The sequence below is a fragment of the Trichechus manatus genome, unplaced genomic scaffold (assembly GCF_000243295.1).
Source record: "Trichechus manatus latirostris isolate Lorelei unplaced genomic scaffold, TriManLat1.0 scaffold00095, whole genome shotgun sequence".
Lineage (NCBI taxonomy): Eukaryota > Metazoa > Chordata > Mammalia > Sirenia > Trichechidae > Trichechus > Trichechus manatus.
In genome coordinates, this window is record NW_004444031.1 from 5,033,606 (window position 1) to 5,048,410 (window position 14,805).

At 40.3% G+C, this 14,805-nt stretch overlaps 1 long non-coding RNA gene across 1 annotated transcript in view; it reads left to right on the forward strand.

The window, feature by feature from the left end:
- LOC111821661 (uncharacterized) overlaps positions 1–12,712 on the forward strand; it is a 110,443-nt gene extending 97,731 nt beyond the window's left edge. The window contains exon 4 of the long non-coding RNA XR_002825004.1: positions 11,506–12,712. This is a non-coding gene — a long non-coding RNA (uncharacterized LOC111821661). The remainder of the gene's footprint in view (positions 1–11,505) is intronic.
- Positions 12,713–14,805: the final 2,093 nt, after the last annotated feature.

Here is a 14,805-nt window from a genome sequence, read left to right on the forward strand (position 1 = left end):
GTTATTCTTTTGTCAGTTTGGCCAATGGTTTATCAATTTTGTTGATCTTTTCAAAGAACCAGCTTTTGGTCTTGTTAACTCTTTCAATTGTTTTTCTGTTCTCCATTTCATTTAATTCTGTTCCAATTCTTGTTACTTCCTGGTGCCCGAGGGCTTCTTTTGCTGCTCTCTTTATACTTGTTCCAGTTGTATGGTTAATGTTTGTATTTTGTCCCTTTCTTCTTTTTGGATGTGTGCATTTATTGCTATAAACTGACCTCTGCACTGCTTTTGCTGTGTCTCAAAGGTTCTGGTAGGATGTGTTTTCATTCTCATTTGATTCTATGAGTTTCTTTTTTCCATCTTTAATGTCTTCAATAACCCAGTAGTTTTTGAGCAAGGTGTTGTTCAGTTTCCATATGTTTGATTTTTTTCCTTGTTTTTTCTGTTATTGATTTCTACCTTTATGGATTTGTGGTCCGAAAAGATGCTTTGTAATATTTTGATGCTTTGGATTTTGTTAAGGCTTGCTTTATGGCCTAATATGTGGTCTATTCTGGAGAATGTTCCATGTGCATTGGAAAAAAAAGTAGGTTTGCCTGCTGTTGGGTGGAGTGTTTGGTATATGTCTATGAGATCAAGTTGGTTGACTGTAGTATTTAGATCTTCCTTGTCTTTGTTGAGCTTCTTTCTGGTGTTCTGTCCTTCACCGAAAGTGGTCTGTGGAAGTCTCCTACTACTATTGTGGAGCTGTCTATCTCTCTTTTCAATGCTGTTAGAGTTTGTTTTATGCATTTTGGAACCCTGTCATTAGGTGTGTAAATATTTATTATAATTATGTCCTCCTGGTGTATTGACCCTTTAATCATTATATAGTGTCCTTCCTTATTCCTTGTGGTGGATTTTACTGTAAAGTCTATTTTGTCAGAGATTAATATTGCCTCTCCTGCTCTTTTTTGAGTGTTATTTGCTTGATATATTTTTTTTACCTCCTTTGAGTTTTAGTTTGTTTGTGTCTTCAAGTCTAATGTGTGTCTCTTATAGGCGGCATATAGACAGATCGTGTTTTTTAATCCTATCTGCCACTCTCTGTCTCTTTGTTGGTGCATTTAGTCTATTTACATTCAGCATAATTATTGATAGGTATGAGTTTAGTGCTGTCATTTTGTCTTTTTTTGTGTGTTGTTGACAGTTTCTTTGTTCCACTTAATTTTCTGTGCTGAGTTGTTTTTCTTTTCATCTTTTTCATTGTTGTTGATTTTGTGTTTGCTGAGTCTTTATATTTTTCTTGTTTTTTATTTTGGCGTGTCAGATTGTTAGTTTCCTTTGTGGTTACCTTAATATTTACTCCTATTTTTCTAAGTTTATACGAGTCTTTTATTTCTTTATATCACCTTGACTTCCTCTTCATATGAAAAATGTTTGTCTACATTCTTCAGTTCCTCTATTTTGTTTTAATATTGTCATCTTTTACATGTTGACATCTCTGTTTCACTATTTTCAGTGTTTTAGGTTTGATTTACTTTTGTGACTTCCCTATCTGGGTTGATATTTGGTTGCTCTGTCCTGTGTTCTAGTCTTGCATTGTTATCTGACGTTATTGATTTTCTAACTGGAGGACTCCCTTTAGTATTTCTTGTAATTTTGGTTTGGTTTTTGCAAATTCCCTAAACTTCTGTTTGTCTGGAAATGTCCCAATTTCACCACCATATTTGAGAGACAGTTTTGCTGCATATGTAATCCTCGGCTGGCAATTTTTTTCCTTCAAGGCTTTATATATGTCATCCCATTGCCTTCTTGCCTGCATGGTTTCTACCGAGTAGTCCGAGTTTATTCTTATTGACCCTCCTTTGTAGATAACTTTTTGTTTATCCCTAGCTGCTCTTAAAATTCTCTCTTTATCTTTGGTTTTGGCAAGTTTGATTATAATATGTCTTGTTGACTTTCTTTAGGGATCTACCTTATGTGTGGGTCTATGAGCATCTTGGATAGGTATCTTCTCATCTTTCATGATATCAGGAAAGTTTTCCGCCAACAAATCTTCAACAATTCTCTCTGTATTTTCTCTTATCCTCATCTGTTCTGGCGCACCAATCACTCGTAGGTTATTCCTCTTGATAGAATCCCACATAATTCTTAGGGTTTCTTCACTTTTTAAAATCCTTTTATCTGATTTTTCCTCAAATAAATTGGTGTCAAGTGCTTTGTTTTCAATCTCACTAATTCTGACTTCCATTGCCTCAATTCTGCTCCTATGACCTTCTATCGAGTTGCCTAATTCTGACGTTTTATTGTTAAATCTTCTGGATTTCTGATTGCTATCTCTCTATGGATTCTTGCGGCCTGTTAAATTTTCATTATACTCTTCTCTAATCTTTTTAATTTCCTCTATTGCATGTTCTACATTTTGTCGAATTTTCTTCCTGATCTCTTGAAGAGTTCTGTATATTAATCTTTTGTATTCTGCCTCTGGTAATTCCAAGAAATTTTCTTCCTCTGGAAAACTTCTAGATTCTTTATTTTGGGAGCTTGCTGAAGCCATCATGGTCTGCATCTTTATGTGATTTGATGTTGACTTTTGTCTCTGAGCCATCAGTAAGTTATTATTTATTTTATGTTTGCTTACTGTGTCCTGGCTTCTTGTTTTGTTTTATTTTGATATGCCCAAATAGGCTGCTTGTGTGAGCTGGTCTGATCACCAGCATCCCTGAAGCTCCAACATCCTGCCACCAGGTGGCCAGAGTTGCCACTAAGTATATGATCCCAGGAGTCCGCTGTCTCCTCCTGTATGGATTCAGCTTAGGTGTCCAGGTAGTCAGCCACCAAGTGTGTGATGCAGGCTCTCACCTACAGTCCTAGACAGGCATGGGTGATTGGTGTAGGCACAGGCATCTGGCTGCAGCAGGGGGACACACACTGAGCAAGGCAGGGCACTGATGGCTGCCCCCGTGTGTCCAGGAGGAAAGCATGTCCCTGTTCCCTAGAATGCGTAGGTGGGTGGCTTTTGCAGCTCTACTATGAGCACCCAGTGCTGTTGTCTGTAAGGACTGGGGGGCAACTCTTATTCTTGGGCCCTTATCGTAGGTGGCTGGGTGGCATGGGTGGAGCCATCAGTCCTCAGGCCCCTGATGTGGGTAGGTGAAGACCCTGCTTAATGGGCAGAGCAGTATCAAATGTCATGAACCTGCTACTTCACAACTGAAACAGTTGAAGTTAGACTTCAGGTATATATCCTGTTGTTGGACTGCACTAATGAGGGCCTGCACTGTTGAAATGGGCCCACACAAGTCTATGCAGGGAAAAGGCACTCAAACTCCGTGAACCCCTTACGCCTGTGCCTAGGCAAAGGAGCTGTGCCTACCCTGATTTCTTGGCTTAGGGGAGCTGGAAGATTATTTTTTTCCCCTTGTTTCTTAATTTGTTCCCTCTCCAAGGCCGGAAGAATGGCTCAGGGAACGTGATGGGTCCTACTTCCAGACCAGGGGACTTGGCAATTGCTGAAGCCGTCCCGGACCCACTGCACAGCAGGGAGCAGGGAAGTAAATGGGGGAGAGGTCCCTAAGGGGGGCATTTTTGATCCGTGCAGTAGGTCAGACGCAAGAACTTATCCTTCACTGATCGAGGGCTGCTTCTCACTGGTTATGGATGACTGAGTAGACTCTGTGCCACTGGGTCTCTCCCAATGTGGAAAATGCCTCCTGAACACTGCTGCTTGCCTTACTGCTCACCCCCGAGCTGATCTGGGCTGAAGAGCTCCAGCTTCCGCTGGGCCAGGTCTGGCAACTCATCGCTGCTTCCAAACCGTCTCTTCTTCCCTCTGCCACTCCATCTGATTCCTCAACTTTGCCTTTGATGTTCAAGGCTCTTAGATTGTCCTATATAATTGATTCACTAGTTTTTCCCAGTCTTTGTTGTAAGAGGGACCACCAAAAGCGTCTGGCTACTCTGCCGTCTTGGCCCCGCCTCTCCATGCATTTATTTAGTTCACAGTCTTAACAGGGAGACAGAGTTACAGTTTCATGAGTTAAGTGCTGCAATAGAATTGTGCACTCAGGGATTTGGAAGCATAATCAGTTAACTCTAGGTGAAATCAGAGGTGTTGTTACAAAACAATCCTAATGCTGTCTATGGGAAGATGAACATGAGGCTGCCCAGTGATTTTGTAACTCTGTGTTTATTTCATAAGCTTAAAGTAATACAGAAAGTCTTCATTATTATGGGTGTAAATATTTAGTTTTCTAATTCATTAAATTTGGTGCCTCTTTTGTGCTGGGCACCACCCTCAGTATAGTGGAAGAGCAGACGACTGTGTCTCCAATGAGGAAGGTTTAGCGGGGAAACACGTGCAGACAATATCAATATAAAAAGACAATTGATCTGAAGGAGTAGTGTCCAAAATACAATAGAAACAAGAAGAAGGCTCTCCCAGTTACTTATGAGCGGGGGCTTGATGGAGGAAGCAGCGTTTTAACTGAGCTTTAAAGGCTGATGAGATATTTTCTAGATGGTTAAATATGTGGAGATTGGAAGATTGCCTTACGGTACTGCTGTTCTGGGAAGAATAAATAGGTTTTCATCTATCAACTATCCTCCGTGAGGAGAAAACTGTGAGCATTGGTGGGAAGGTGATATAGGAGTGTGTTGGAGGCAGTGAGGACATATAGAAACCTAAGACAGACCTGCCACTGACCTCAAGATATTTTGGGGGTACTAAGTGGTGTTGTAGAAGCTACAAGTGCTGTGAGAACTCAGAGAATAGCAGTTTCCTGAAGGCCGGGGAAGCCAGCAAGGGTTATGTGGAGGGATTGGAATTTGATTAAGACTGCAGGGACAGAGAGGAGTATTCCAGGCTTGGTGAGCAATGTGAATTTATGTCCATATTAGTGTGGTCCAATTGTTGAAAACGGGAAGTATAACTTGTCTTTAGTAGAAGCGCATCTTAGGGACTGGCAGAAATTAAGGTTGGTCATGTTATCGGCACATACTGTGGAAGACTAAAATGCCAGTCGTAGGAATTCATGGTAGTAAAGCAGAACATTGAGGAAGAAAATGCTGTGTCTGGGAGTCAGTAGATTCAAGTACAGGTTGATAGTCTGTAATTTTGTAATGTTCCGCATGTCACAGTCCCTAAGTCTCTGGAGCTACAACGTTGTTATGGATTGAATTGTGTCCCCCAAAAATGTATGTCAACTTAGCTAGGCCATGATTCCCAGTACTGTGTGATTGTCCACCATTTTATCATCTAATGTGATTTTCCTATGTGTTGTAAATCCTGCCTCTATGATATTAATGAGACAGGATTAGTGACAGTTATGTTAAGGAGGGATATTGGTTGCCCTGCCTGCCACACAGGATTGTTTTGGGATCAGACATGATGAATAGATAAACTATTGAGTGTTTTTTTTTTTGTTTGTTTTGTTTTGTTTTTTTAAACAGCATTTTATAGTTTTTTTTTTTTATTAAAAGTTTACACAGCAGTTTAGGTTCTCATTCAACAATTTCCACACAAATTGTTCAGTGACATTGGTGACATTCTTCACAATTCATAAACATTCTCAATATTTCTGTTCTTGTTGTTCCCATTCCATTAAGCTAGTTTCTTTGCCCCTTACATTCTTAACTTTGTTTTAAAATAGCTGTTGACCATTTGGTCTATATAGATGATTTTTTAATAGACCACAGGTGATATTCTTTATTATGTGAGCCAATCTTATTTAGTTAAAAGGAGACCTCAGGGGGCTAGTTTTGGTTCAAGGTTTAAAGAGTATCTCAGGGCAACAGTCCTGGGGAGTCCTCCAGTCTCAACTGGTTTTGTTTTTCTTTTTTTTTTTTTTTAGGAATTTGAGATTCTGTTCCACATTTTTCTCCCATTCTATCAGGGTCCCTCTATTGTGGCCCTTATCAGAATGGCCGGTAATGGTAGCCAGATACCATCTCATCTACTTCTTCTGGTCTCAGGTTCATGTAGACTGTTAGTCCTGTAGATTAATTTCTTCTTTGAGTGTTTGGTTTCCTTCTTTCTCTTTTGCTCCAGACGAGTAGAGACTAATAGTTGTATCTTACATAGCCGCTCACAAACTTTTAAGACTCCAAACATTACTCACCAAACTAGAATGTAGATCATAAACTTTATGAACTATATTATGTCAATTGACCGAGATGTCTCACAACACTATCCTCCTAATCCTTCAACCGCAGGAAACCAATCCTTGTGATTGTTTGCTTACATCTAAGAAGCATCCATAAATGTGACACCCAAGTCTTAATCCGTAAACTCTATCTTTAGTTTTGCCTCTTTTGAGCTTTTTGTAAATTTAATTATAACTGTGTCTGGGTTCTTCCATGACTTGTTTTCCTCAAAATGCTTTTGACTTTCATATATGTTTTTGTCTGTAGCTCTAGTCTAACCAAGTTGCTATGTACACATGCTCCCACTGTATGAATGGGCAAGAATTTACCTACGCATTTTAGAGTTTATAGGATTTGGGTGGTTCAGGTGTAGCTTTTGCTCTTGAGAATACTGCTCCATTGTCTTTCCAGACTGGAAGTGCAATCACTCTCTAGTGAAGGAGAAATTATTGAGTCACAGATGATAAAAACCTGTTGCTGTTGAGCCAATTCTGGCTCATAGCGACCCTATAAGACAGAGTAGAACTGCCCCATAGAGTTTCCAAGGAGTGGCTTGGTGGATTCCAACTTTGAATTTTTGGTTAGCAGCCAAGCTTTCAAACACTGAGCCACCAGGACTCCTTTTGAGACCGAGGCAGCTCAGCTTCTTGTGTCCCTTGTCTCTTCAACTTGTTTTCTGGTTTCTTGCCCTCTCGGCTCCTTGGGCCTCACGCCCACATCTGCCCTGCTGGGGCAAGTGTTCCAAAGCTCTGTAGCTCCACAAGTAAGTGCCTGGAGGCACCCCACTCCACCAGAAAGCCCCTTGCGCACAGGCAGTCAGCTCTCTCGCTCCGTGTGTCGGCTCCAGCGCCGTCTCGCACTGGTCTCCTGGTCCTGCTGCTGTTGGTTCTCTGCCACTGCCCTTTCTCTGCTGCTGCAGGTTCTCTGCTGCTACTGGTCCTCTGTCACTGCCGCACCTCTACTCATTCACAGTTTTAAAACCGCTTCCACATTTCCACATCTGTTGGAGCAGCACCCCACTCTCTCGGTACCAAATTCTGCCTTGGTCATCTAGTGCTGCTCTAAAAGAAATACAACAAGTGGATGACTTTCACAACGAGAAATTTATTTTCTCACAGTCTAGTAGGCTAGATGTCCAAATTCAGGGCATCAACTCCAGGGGAAGGCTTTATCTCTCTCTGTTGGCTCTGGAGGAAGGTCCTCGTCATCATCAGTCTTCCCCCAGACTAGGAGCTTCTCTGTGCGGGAACCTCGGGTCCAAAGGATGTGCTCTGCTCCAGCTGCGTCTTTGTTGGTGGTATGAGTGTTTTATAAAGTGTTCCATGAAATGTTTTAAAAGAGGTAAAGGAGCAGATTGTTATGATAATCCTGTGTGAGGAGATAACATTCTGGATAAAAGGAGTGCCTATAAATAATTCTGAGTAAAATATAGAGAGACAATAGTGACTGTGATGGTTAATTTTATGTGTTAACTTGTCTAGGCTGTGGTGCCCAGTGTTTGGTCAAAAGGTAGTCTAGATGTTGTTTTGAAGTATTTACATGTGATTATATCATTTGGCCTTAAATAAAGCTGATTGCCTTTCATAATGTGGGTGGGCCTCATCCAATCAATTGTAGGTCTTAAGAGCAAAGAGGGAGGTTCCTCAAGGAAGTATTCTGTTTCCAGACTATAAATAGACATCTTGCCAGAATTCCTCTTGTTCCCCCACTGCTGGAACTTCCAATTTTGAGATATAAGACTTATAGAATATCTACTTGTCACCTCCTACAGATTTTGGGACACACAACTGCTGGAATTTCCAGCTTGTCTACTAACCTGCAGATTCTGGACCTGCCAATCCCACAATCTTGTGGGCCAATTTTTAATTTTCAAAAATAAATCGATTTTTCTCTCTCTCTGTATGTATATATATATATTCTGTTCTGTTTCTCTAGAGAACCTTTACTAAGACAGTGATATATACACAAAGTTGACGAAGAAGAAGATGAAGGAGAGATGAGGAGAGTGATGCTGTTAACAGTAACTAGGGAAGTAGTCAACACTATTTATTTAAACCTCTGTTCTGGGTACTGTGGAAGACCTATATTAATGCAAAAATATATTATAATAAAGTAAGTTTTTATTGTCTGGTTCAAAAGCAAGCCAAAATAAATTTTTTTTAATTGTGAATTTAAGAAGCATATGGAAAAAAAGCAGGTCTTAGAAGAAATCTGCATTTCTGTAATCTCCATTAATATTTTTATTCACGTTAAAAAAATAAAAAAAGCAACCCAACTTTAACTCTGCAGTGAAACAAAGCATTTGAGATGACAATCTGTTTTTCTACTCTGGGAAGTAAAAACGATAAGCTACAAAGCAATAAAATTTTAACAGTGATTTCAAAATTGAAGAAAAGGATTTTCTTGATGCCTTATAAAAAATAACCAGAACACTAGAAGTGCAAAGGGTGACATTTCTAGAAACTCTAGTGAGCTATGAATATAAAGTCCTGAGATATGTTTCTGCTCCAGGTTCCCACATTTACTACCATAAAAGGAACATTTCAGACTCAAGGCTGTGTAAAGCGCTTCCTTTTCTCAGGAATTCCTCCAATTCTTTATGCATAACTGGAGGAACACAGACCTCTGGAGGTTGTATTTTATATGTTGCTATGGAACAGTCTAAATATTATGAACAGTGCTACTAGTATATGACATACGATGGTCTAATGTTATGAAATTATTGCAGCTAGAAATCATTGCCATACCATTAAAATGTAAGCTCCTAGCTTACATTGGCATGAGTATCTTTAATAAATGAATTATCCTTTATTGCACTAAATTAGGTCCTGGGTAGAGATGTGTAGTCTCAGGCTTTAAAGAAGCTTTAGCCCAGGGAGAGGCCTGTAGATGCTAACAAGAAAATACACACTCGGGCAGAGAAGGTCTGCTGTGGGACATGCTGAATAAAGAACTTGGTAACCTCAGGGATCTAAATTATATTATAAAGCCATCACCATGGTGTCCATTATCACTCTTAGTGATCCTATAGGACAGAGTAGAACTGCCCCATAGGGTTTAGGCTGTAATCTTTAGAGAGGGAGCCCTGGTGATGCAGCTGTTTAGTGCTAGGCTACTAACCACGAGGTTGGTAGTTCTAACCCACCAGCTGCTCTGTGGGAGAAAGATGTGGCATTCTGCTTGGGTAAATACGACAGCCTTGGAAACCCTATGGGGCAGTTCTACTTTGTCCTATAGTTGGAATCTACTCGACAGGCAGTGGGTTTGGTTTTGTGGGTTTTATCTTTACAAAAGCAGACTGCCACATCTTTCTGCCAGGGGCTCGAACTGCTGACCTTTGGGTGAGCAACCTAGCCCTTAACCACTGCACTACTAGGACTCCTTAAATTATAATTAAAAAACAAATACAAAACAAAAAAACCCCCCAAAACCAAACCCATTGCCATCAAGTTGATTCTGACTTACAGTGACCTTATAGGACACAGCAGAATTGCTCCATAGGGTTTCCAAGGAGTGGCTGGTGGATTTGAGCTGCCCACCTTTTTGGCTAGCAGCCAAGCTCTTAACCACTGTGCCACCAGGGCTCCAAATTATAATATAGAGGCTACAAACAGAGGTTCTGTAAAATCCCATCCTAGAGGTGTGGTTGGAGGTAAAATCACAGGACTCAGGGCTCAGGGAAGTAACAGAAAGCGAAACCGGGCTCCCTCTTCCAGCTTCCATCTGTTGTGCAGTGAGACCCCAAGCTCTCAGCCACTCAGGGCCTAATGTTTCACACCTTCTCAGATTCCCATAATTGTTTATGAAACTTAGTTAAAATTTTAAATCAGAAGTTACCCAACATAAAATACACCTTTTTTTCTTTTTTCTTTTTCCTGTTATAGCTAAGGTAAAGTTCATTTAAATAAGAAATACAGCTCTCTGTATCTATCTTTTTTGAATAACAGTTCTGTGAATGCTATTTTATTCTGCAAATTATGCCAAAACCAGCTGCCTTTCTAAATGAGCATTTCTAATATGTAAATTTAAAATACAATACGCCTACGTCACAAACGGCACTAGAAGTGCACAGGAACTTAGAGCAGCTGGGCCTTTGTGGCTTTTCTTGTTTTCTTTCCTTTTTTCTCCCCTTCTTCGGATCACTGCTGTTGAACACTTTTTTTTTTTTAATTAAAGAAGAAAAATCTTTCTCACAAATTCTTTTGCCTGCATCAGGAAATTCAAATTAAAAAATTGAAAACCTTGAAAGGAATGAAGAAGTTAATATACAGGAATCCATTCTTCTCAGTATCTAAGTTGTACTAACAGTAAAAGTATCCACTTCACGTTGCTGCTCTATTTTCTCATCTACCCTGCCTGTGAGGAGAGGAAGATTGCCTTCCCTCTTTTCTTTTTGGTTCCTCATTAAAACAGCAGGAAGGAAATTAAACAAATAAACAAAAAAGTTTTCCTTGTTTATGTTGGGTTTTTCTAGACATGCAACCCCCTAGCTACTCTTGTCTGTAAAACTTCTTAAAAAGTCTGGGAAGTCTAGAAAAAATTATAATAAGTAAGGGAAGTTAAAAAATATGTGTTAACATCCAAACTTCCTGAGGGACCGAATTGCTGGGCTGAGGGCTGTGGAGACCATGGTCTCTGGGAACATTTAGCTCAATTGGCATAAAATAGTTTATAAAGAAAATGTTCTACAATCTACCTTGGTGAATAGCATCTGGCGTCTTGAAAGCCTGTGAGCGGCCATCTAAGATACTCCACTGGTCTCACCCCTTTGGGAGCAAGGGAGAAGGAAGAAAACAAGATACAAGGGAAAAATTAGTCCAAAGGACTAATGGACCACAACTACCATTGCCTCCACTAGACTCAGTCAAATACAACTAGATGGTGCCTGGCTACCACCACTGACTTCTCTGACAAGGATCACAACAGAGGGTCCCTGACAGAGCTGGAGAAAAATGTAGAACAAAATTCTAACTCACAAAAAAAGATCAGGCTTAGTGGCCTGACAGAGACTGGAGAAACCCTGAGAGTATGGCCCCTCCAACACCCTTACCTCAGTAATGAGGTCACTCCCGAGGTTCACCCTTCAGCCAAAGATTAGACAGCCCCATAAAACAAAATGAGACTAATAGGGCATAACAGCCCAGGGGCAAGGACTAGAAGACAGGACAGGACAGGAAAGCTGGTAATAGGGAACCCAAGGTCGAGGAGAGTGTTGACATGTTGTGGGGTTGTTAACCAATGTCATAAAACAATATGTGTACTAACTGTTTAATGAGAAACTATTTGTTCTATAAGCCTTCATCTAAACTACAATAAAAAAAAATGTGTTAAGTGAATCATTGTCTCAGAATTATTTTTAAACATCAAGCTGACCAATTTTCCTTTCTTCTTTTTGAGGTCTTTGGTGTACAATGGAAGAAAGTCAGCAAAACAGGACCAGAGTTCAGCAGTAATCAACAGCCAACATAATGGACTAAAAGAACTAATCAAATTCTATTAGCTTATTGGGATTATGTTTTGTCAAACACTGCATGAAATAAGTGACTCATTCATCTATTCTTAAAAATAGTTTTTGCTATAGAGATTTTCATTATACTCATAGGAAATGCTCTATCTACATGAAGCATGTACACTTTTAGTGTTTCCTCAAGCATCAGACAGGAGATGGGAATTCAATGGACATATACAGAAAAATAACTGACTTAGTTATGACTCTGATTCTGTTGGAAGTTTCTAACCATTGCTTTTCCCCTATGCAATGAAAATCTAAGCAATTAACATAAAGCTGTCAAGAAGTCTGACATGAAAAATAATTGTTTGAAAAATGTAACAGGGGTAGAAGTGTGCTCAAAGGCAAACTCTTATCAGTAAGCAGATTAAAACCAACAGGATTCTACAATGCAGTTCTGTGGTCTTCCTGCCTGCTGCCCTGCTTAATGAGACATAGATCCTCCTGAGTGGACAAAAATCGCTTGATGTTCGCTGTTTCTAGGCTGTTGAATTTCTGCAAAAGGAAGTAGATTAGTAAACTGTGTCATATATGAGTGGCGTGGATATGACACAGACAGAGATAACCAGTATGTTGCATGCTTTATCAGCTGACAGTATACTTGGTGCCAATTAATAATATGGGGGAGATATGATGTCTTACTTCACCCTTTAGGCAGTCTTTTTTTGTCTTCCCTTGGTTGATGACTTCAGAATGGTTGCTGAAGATATAAATACTAACTTAATTTTCCCTTGCAGTCTGTAAAGTAATAGATTCTGCATCAGTGGTTCTTAACCAGGGATGATCCCCCTGCAAAGGGACATTTAGCAACATCAGGAGATACTTTTGATTGTCACGACTTGCAGGAAGGGATTGTGAAGATTCTCTTTCCACCCATCTCTCCCACTGTGCCAGAGGGCAGGGAAAATCAGATCTGGCAGAAGATGGAAAAGAGTCTGGATACAGTCCACTCAGCTTAGAGAAATGAAGTGGCACAGCTACTTAGTCACAGCCAGTAAACCAGATTGGAGGAATCCTAATTTCAAAGAAATCAGCTGATAAATACACTGAACCTCAGTTTCTAGCTGGAACTAGAATATTATGTATATTTTCAGCTTTCACTAAGCCAGGGGTAAAAATGGAGTCCCGTATCAATAAACTAAGCTACAGTGAGTCGAATTACAGCAACTCTGAGCCTCCATCACCGTCATTACTGGGTATCAATCCTCTCCTGAAAAACATTCCCAAAACATTTCTGGGCTCCTCAAAAAGGTGCTTCACATGCAGTCACCACATAGCCCCTCACATTCTCATCTGTCCTGCACTGCTCCCACTGGCTGATGGGCACTGTCTTTATGCGCCTGGGAAGCCCCTCTGTTGATGGTGCCTCTCATGAGTTGATGGGGATCCTGCTAAGGGAGCTGTCTCCAGATTCTCTCAAAGCGGCCATTCCCAGACATGCCGGAGTTGTGGATTTGGCCTGAACAGAGTTAGGAAAAATGGCCCTCTTTCTAATTTCAAGCCTCCCTTTAACACCCAGGCCCTCACATGGGATTGTCTGTACCCAGGATTGTCTTTGTAAAGGCAGCACCCTCTGTTCCACATTTCCCACAAGCAACTTCTAAAACTAACAAAAAACAGCTCTTTCACCAGGTACCAAGAAAAGTCCAGACATGGTCCATTACTAATCCTAATCAACCCTGGCCAACAGTTCTCCTTTCCCACTGAGAAATAAAAATAATAAGCAGCCTCAGCTCAATTTGCTAGTTTACATTCCCAAACCAGAATGTTTGTTATCTGCATTTAGATTAATGGTGACACCATAGATATAATAGATGAATGTTTTCTTAACATTAATGTAACAGGAGGACCATTCTTGAGATTTTAAAAATAAGTATTCTGCGCCACAAGCAAATAGTTTTCTCATATAGAAGACTAATTGTGGTGTACAGAAACAGTTTTCTTCCACTTCTTCTTACCCACATTTCAAAAACCTTGGTGTTCAGTTTCAGCAAAGGCCTGCTGCTAAGTGAGCAAAAAAACAAACAAACAAAAAAACACTTTTTAATAAAGGGAAACAGAGTAAGAAGTAAATATTACAACACAGATGTCATTAGCCAAGAAGCCATGTGGCAGATAAAGAATGTCAATGACGCTAGAACATTTAAAGAATCTAGATTGGTCTAGATTTTTACTTTTAGCTGCACTGAAGAATTAAGGCTTTTTTTTAATGACTTTCAAATTTTTATCTCCAGCCTGATCACTACCCTGAACACCAAACTTATGTGTCCAACAGCCAACTCATTGTCTCCACTAGAATGTCTAACTAAGAGGAATCTTGAATTTTTCTGTTGAGAAATGAACTCCTGATCCTCCCCCTCCACCACCACCCGTCTGTCTCCCACACTTCCTTGTCTGAGTTATTGGTGACTCCAGTTTTTCTGTTTCCCAGGCCAAATACCTGGAGTCGTTCTTCATCTCTCTTGAAATTTATCCCTCATCCCACATAAAATCCATCACCAGTCTTGTGAGTTTCATCCTCAAAATGTATCCATAGTCTGGAACTTCTCATTGCCTCCACGGACACTACCCTTGGATCAAGTCACCATCATCTCTTAACTGGATTATTGTGAAGGTTTTCTAATTTCCTACTTCCACTCTGGCCTCTTAGAATATTTTCAACACAGATTCTGTAAGTCAGATTTCTTAAAACCCTCCACTGACTCTCCATGTCTCTCAAAGTAAAAGTCAGTATTCTTACAAGGGTCCATTGACCTGACATCTTTGTCTTCTACCAAAACCTGCTTCATCAGTGTGGGAGCTATGCAGTTGCACAGGGACCCATATTCAGAGGGCCCCATGCATGGTTTAATGATTTACTGTCGCTGTCTTGAAAGTCTTCATAATTTTTTAACAAAGGGCCACATACTTTTATTTTGCACTTTTTCGTGTTGCTGTTGAGTTGATTCCGACTCATAGAGACCCTATAGGGCAGAGTAGAACTGCCCCATAGGGTTTCCAAGGAGCAGCTTGTGGATTTGAACTGCTGACATTTTAGTTAGCAGCAGAGTTCATAATGACTGTGCCACCAGGGCTCTATTTTGCACTGGGCCCTGCAAATTATGTAGCTCATCCTATCTCCTACTACTTTTCTCCACACTCACTAACCTCAAGCTGATTTCCTTGCATTGTTGCAAACACTCCAGGTA